Below are 5,772 nucleotides of genomic sequence, written 5' to 3'. Positions count from 1 at the left end.
AGTTATTATGAAGTGTTATTATAGTTGCATTCTCCTCTTGTATCACAGAAAGGTCCGACAAAATATACACTTTTATTTTCTATATGGCCATTTTTGGATAAAAGATCGTCACCACTCATGTCTGGTAGGTTTACCTTTGGATGGAGTCAGGCTAGCTGTTTCCAGTCTTTATGCTAAGCCTAGGCTAGCTGTTTCCCCTGTTTCCAGTCTTTATGCTAAACAAGGCTAACACCTGCTTGAAGGGAACTTCATCTAGCATTACACAACTGAGGAGTTGTATCGATCTGAACAATAACTCTCAGAGAGAAATCTAATTAGTGTGTTAATATTTTATCAGATGAGTGGGGACTGTTTATAACAGATTATATTCAGTAAACTAAAATGGAAAAAGATGTGTGAGTATTCAAATGTTTTCTGTATTTCATTGTGTTATTTACTATAGATTTAAGTCCAATTACTTATTTGTTTTACATTTACATTTGACGGAGTCAGGCACGCTGTTTCCAGTCTTTATGCTAAGCTAAGCTAGCTGTTTCCTGTCCGTTTCCAGTCTTTATGCTAAGCTATGCTAGCTGTTTCCCCGTTTCAGTCTTTATGCTGAGCTAACATCTGCCTCGAGGGAACTTCATAGTTAGCGCACACACAAGAGTTGTATCGATCTGAACAATAAGTCTCAGAGAGAAATCTACTTATTATGTTAATATTTTATCAGATGAGTGGGCTGTTTATAACAGATTATATTCAGTAAACTAAAATGGAAAAGATGTACTGATGTTTTTGTCCAGCTCAAGTGAGCCAGTTTCTGTCTAATTTTAAACCCAAATGTGAACTGTTCCCTAACTCTTCAGATAATAAACAAGTGAAAGTAAGCAGAGAGCAGAGAGCTGTTTCTGTCTGCGCGAACAAACTGAAAGTGAATCAATGATAGAGATTATAGATGAGCTGTAGAGGCATCATGATGGCGTGGTAGAGTTACACGCTGTTCTTTGAGCAGACCGAAAGAAGCCTGGTTGGTACAAACCCAATTCGAACCAGCTGGTGACTGTAGAGAGAATTTACAACCATGTAAATGATTAAATTCAATGTCTAACTTTTATATTAAAGACTGCAACATACAACAAGTTGTTTTTAAATGTTTGTTTTACATCCAACCCAGTTCATCAGAAGACAGTCCTCCACTCCAGGCAGGTTAGGCTCCCCAGAGCCCAGCTTTTGTATTTCAATCTGGATCCATCACTCCACATCCATGTACCCACCTGGAGGAGAAAATTGGATTTTTAAAGTCAAAGGGAAATCAAGAGTTTGTGTTGTTGTAATACTCATTCAGGCAACATGAGGATCCTGCTTGTTTTCTACCGGTCACATAACAGTTAAGGTTAACGGTCTTTATAGTCACATTTAGCAGAGAAAAGGTGACTGAGAGCCAGGTACCAGAAACGCACGTGAAGTGACGGTCCCTTTCAGAGTTACAGTTGAGTTTAGCAGAAAAAAGTGAGCGTCATGCAGCGACGACAGTAAAGTTTAGAAAAAAAACGACTAGTTAAGATTAGAAAAAAAAGATGGTGGTTTAGATTGAAACACTTCCAGGTGAAAAGCTTGTGTTTTCCCCTTATCTTTTTGTCATAAACACCCCCCTCTTTCCTGGAAGACGTGTGTTTTTTTTCCTTTTTTTTTTTACAAAAACATTTTCCCTTTTTTGGTGAGGGGTTTTTTTCTTTTTTCTCCTTAACTACACAAAAACACCTATTTCTTTGTTTTTGTTTTTTTTTTTTTTTTTTCTCTTTAACTATTTTAACATAACACTTAACACCTTGTTTCCTGGGTGAAAGTCTTGTGTTTTCTCCTTAATCTTCAGGACATGAACACCTGTTTCCTGGGTGAAAGTCTTGGGTTTTCTCCTTAACTTCTTCAGGACATGAACACCTGTTTCCTGGGTGAAAGTCTGTGTTTTCTCCTTAACTTCTTCAGGACATGAACACCTGTTTCCTGGGTGAAAGTCTTGTGTTTTCTCCTTAACTTCTTCGACATGAACACCTGTTTCCTGGGTGAAAGTCTTGTGTTTTCTCCTTAATGTCTTCCAGGACATGAACACCTGTTTCCTGGGTGAAAGTCTTGTGTTTTCTCCTTAACTTCTTCAGGACATGAACACCTGTTTCTTGGATGAAAGTCTTGGTTTTTCTCCTTAACTTCTTCAGGACATGAACACCTGTTTCCTGGGTGAAAGTCTTGTGTTTTCTCCTTAACGTCTTCAGGACATGAACACCTGTTTCTTGGGTGAAAGTCTTGGGTTTTCTCCTTAACTTCTTTAGGACATGAACACCTGTTTCCTGGGTGAAAGTCTTGTGTTTTCTCCTTAACTTCTTCCAGGACATGAACACCTGTTTCCTGGGTGAAAGTCTTGTGTTTTCTCCTTAACTTCTTCCAGGACATGAACACCTGTTTCCTGGGTGAAAGTCTTGTGTTTTCTCCTTAACTTCTTCCAGGACATCAACACCTGTTTCCTGGGTGAAAGTCTTGGGTTTTCTCCTTAACTTCTTCAGGACATGAACACCTGTTTCCTGGGTGAAAGTCTTGTGTTTTCTCCTTAACTTCTTCCAGGACATGAACACCTGTTTCCTGGGTGAAAGTCTTGTGTTTTCTCCTTAACTTCTCCAGGACATGAACACCTGTTTCCTGGGTGAAAGTCTTGTGTTTTCTCCTTAACTTCTTCCAGGACATGAACACCTGTTTCCTGGGTGAAAGTCTTGTGTTTTCTCCTTAACCTCTTCAGGAAATGAACTCTGCTCCCCAGCTTCAAAGCCCTGTGTTTTAGGAGACAAACATTTCAGTTCTAAAACAAACAGTTCTTCTTCTTCTGTTATAATGGCGTTTGGCATAACAACTTGTTGCATGACTGCCACCAACTGTTGGGTGTAGCCTTGGGCATCAGGTGGGGGAAAACATGGAGGCCACAATAACAAAAGATTTTCTGCTTTTTCTTATACGCAGCATCCAAAAAACACACGCCAATGTTTGTTTGTGTTATCTGCAGGACAAACCAACGGGAAAAGACATGGATAATGTGTTTTTTTATACATAGGCCTATTTATGAATAACCTGGAAACATGTTATGTCTGTGCATGTTTCTTGGGAGAGGCATTTGTCCACAATAAACAGTTTATCGTCATTAAAATATGTTCAGTGAACCAAAGTCACCTATATCAAAATGTCAGTTGTCAAAAACAACAATTTTTTGGAATGTCCGTGAAAGTCTCACCTTGTCTGTGTCAGTGCCTCCAATCCAGGAAGTTGTATGTGCACCGGTCACTTGGAAAATGAAGTCTTGGAGGAATGTATTTTCCTCAGCTGAGTAGATGGAAGCCAGATGCCCACCAGCCGGTCTGGCAGAAGGTCTAATGGAGACAATATAATCAGTTTACAACATTTAGAAAGAAACTAAAACATAATCACATTATTAACATCTCTCAGGGCAGTTTTACAGTCACAGCACACATTTTTATACTTTTAATAAGTGGTGTGGAAGAAGTATTCTTTACTTCCAGTAAAACTACTAATACCACACTGTAAAACTGTTACAGTAAAAGTCCTGATTTAAAAGAGTTACTTAAGAAAAGTATGTAAATATCATTGGTATTAACGGGTGTTCAAGTCTCCGGAGTGTTTGATCTTTTTTCTAATTATGTGGTATTAGTAGTTTTACTGGAGTAAAGTATTAGAATATGTTGGTATTTAGCATACATGTGTTATGATAGATAGAACTGCTGTACCTCTGCATCGAGCCAGGTCTTTCTCTGCATGTAGAAAGCTTAAACAGCGAGTGTCAAACTGAGTCCAACCAGGAGGGCAGGCAGGTTCACCCTGTATGAACAAACACGCCAAAAACAATCAGACTAGTCTATATCGACAACTGTTCATTTAACGGATTGTTCCTCGCGAGCGCTGTGGAGATAGAGCTGGCAATGCAAGACTACAATCAGAGCAACCTAACGTGTCAGAGATACTGTTCTGACCTGGGCAGGAGGTTTTCATTTTCTTCACAACACTGTGATCACATAAATTTCAATTTATTATAAGTAACACAATACTTTGAAAACCAACGACATTCATGGTTGGGGAGACTGGACTGATTTTCTACTGTTTAGTGTTAATCACCATCTAACTCAGCCAGTTAAGAGCTACATTTAGCTTTAGATGTTATACCGAATATGGTCCCTGTTGCACAGGTTTTTATCAGCTCACAATTTTGGATGCACATTTATATGCAACTTACTAACTGTATGTGCAATAACATCTGCTGAACAGGGTGAACATTTACCGAAAGTGAAGATTGTAAACTGTTTATTAACAACTGTTTATAATAATAGAACATATATTTTAATCTGCCAGATCTTTTTGTTGTTATTTTAGTGATTTATTTCTTAAGAGTGTACTTACATATGCAGCTAACAGTCCACTGGACAAACAGAGCAACAAAGCAAACGGAAAGACTGATGTCATCTGTGGAAAGAAGTTAAAGTCAACATATGGCAGACAAGGAAAGAATGTCAGATAATTAATGACTGCAATTGATCATTAATGAGCAATGAATTCATCAAATGAAAGTATCTAGCTAGTTATAATTGTATTGTAAAAATAAAGATAAGGTTTAATATTTGATAGATTATCTAATATTTAAAATGTAAATGATTAAATACACCAAGTTTTCCTCAAAATAGAAAAATGTCCTCTCGATAAAGACATGAATAGTTATTATTAAAAGTAAAAATAGATCAAACTGTGATAATAGATTGAAATATTATTACCTTTGCTGAGGTGGTGATTGGCTGACACAGAGAAGAAGAACAAGCTGATGACTGTCACTGAAAGAAACTGTCACAGATCTGAATAGTATTAAACACTCAATAATAACAAATAAGTTTAAACGTCACCTGGATTTACTAATACATCCACAATCTGCATTTGATTTTCTGCAATCCAGTATAAACTAAACATATCAAACTTTCAGGCAAAACATTGATTGGTAATGATAACAGTACAGGTTGAAATATCCATTATACTCACATCAATACTCTTTGTTCTGCCTGGTCTGGTTTGGAGGGAAAAGAGAGTCACAGGCCCTTATATACCTTGGAAAGGGGAGTGGTCTTAGTACATCAGTATTAGGGATCACTGTATCAAGGCCATGATACTTCACTCACTCTTTATAAACTTCTAATGTCGATGATGATTGTCATCATGAATCAATATTGTGTATATAGTTTTTTTTTTTTAAAGTCACTGATAACTTTTGTGATTTGGTTTTGGTATATATGTTAATGTTCTTAAATTATGCAACATGTATAATTTGCCACAATGAAGAGGGGAACACATGCTGATCAGGCAAATATCAGATATTCAAAGTAAAATTAGTTTTATTTAATCAAGAGCCCTCTGGTAACAACTTTGTGTTATTGTAGTATCCTGACATGTTCCCAGCCATGTTTACTGGGCTATATTGAGCGTTCATTTTAAAATTATTGTAAAATTTCCAACAGCATTTAAACGCAAAACTCGGGAATAATTACTTTGCAGTTAGCTAACGTTAGCTATTAATTGGTGCACCCAGGGGTTCCTCTGCTTCACTCCCAGCCTGTAGGAGGCGCCTCGACCGGAGGAGAGTGTAAAGCCAAACAGCACACCCAGCCAGACCAGAGCTGCGCGGGCGGGGGCGGAGGGACTGTGACATGCGTGTGATATTACTAACTAGCTTCCCGCGGCACGTAGTGGGCAAGC

General features: G+C 37.9%; 1 pseudogene; it reads right to left on the bottom strand.

Annotated features, from left to right (window-relative positions):
• Positions 1-770: 770 nt before the first annotated feature.
• LOC120563715 lies at positions 771-5,139 on the bottom strand (annotated as a pseudogene).
• Between the last annotated feature and the right edge of the window lie 633 nt (positions 5,140-5,772).

Source organism: Perca fluviatilis, chromosome 1, assembly GCF_010015445.1.
Source record: "Perca fluviatilis chromosome 1, GENO_Pfluv_1.0, whole genome shotgun sequence".
Lineage (NCBI taxonomy): Eukaryota > Metazoa > Chordata > Actinopteri > Perciformes > Percidae > Perca > Perca fluviatilis.
The sequence above is the reverse complement of the archived record's forward strand: the minus strand, read 5'-3'. Positions and strand labels throughout refer to the sequence as shown.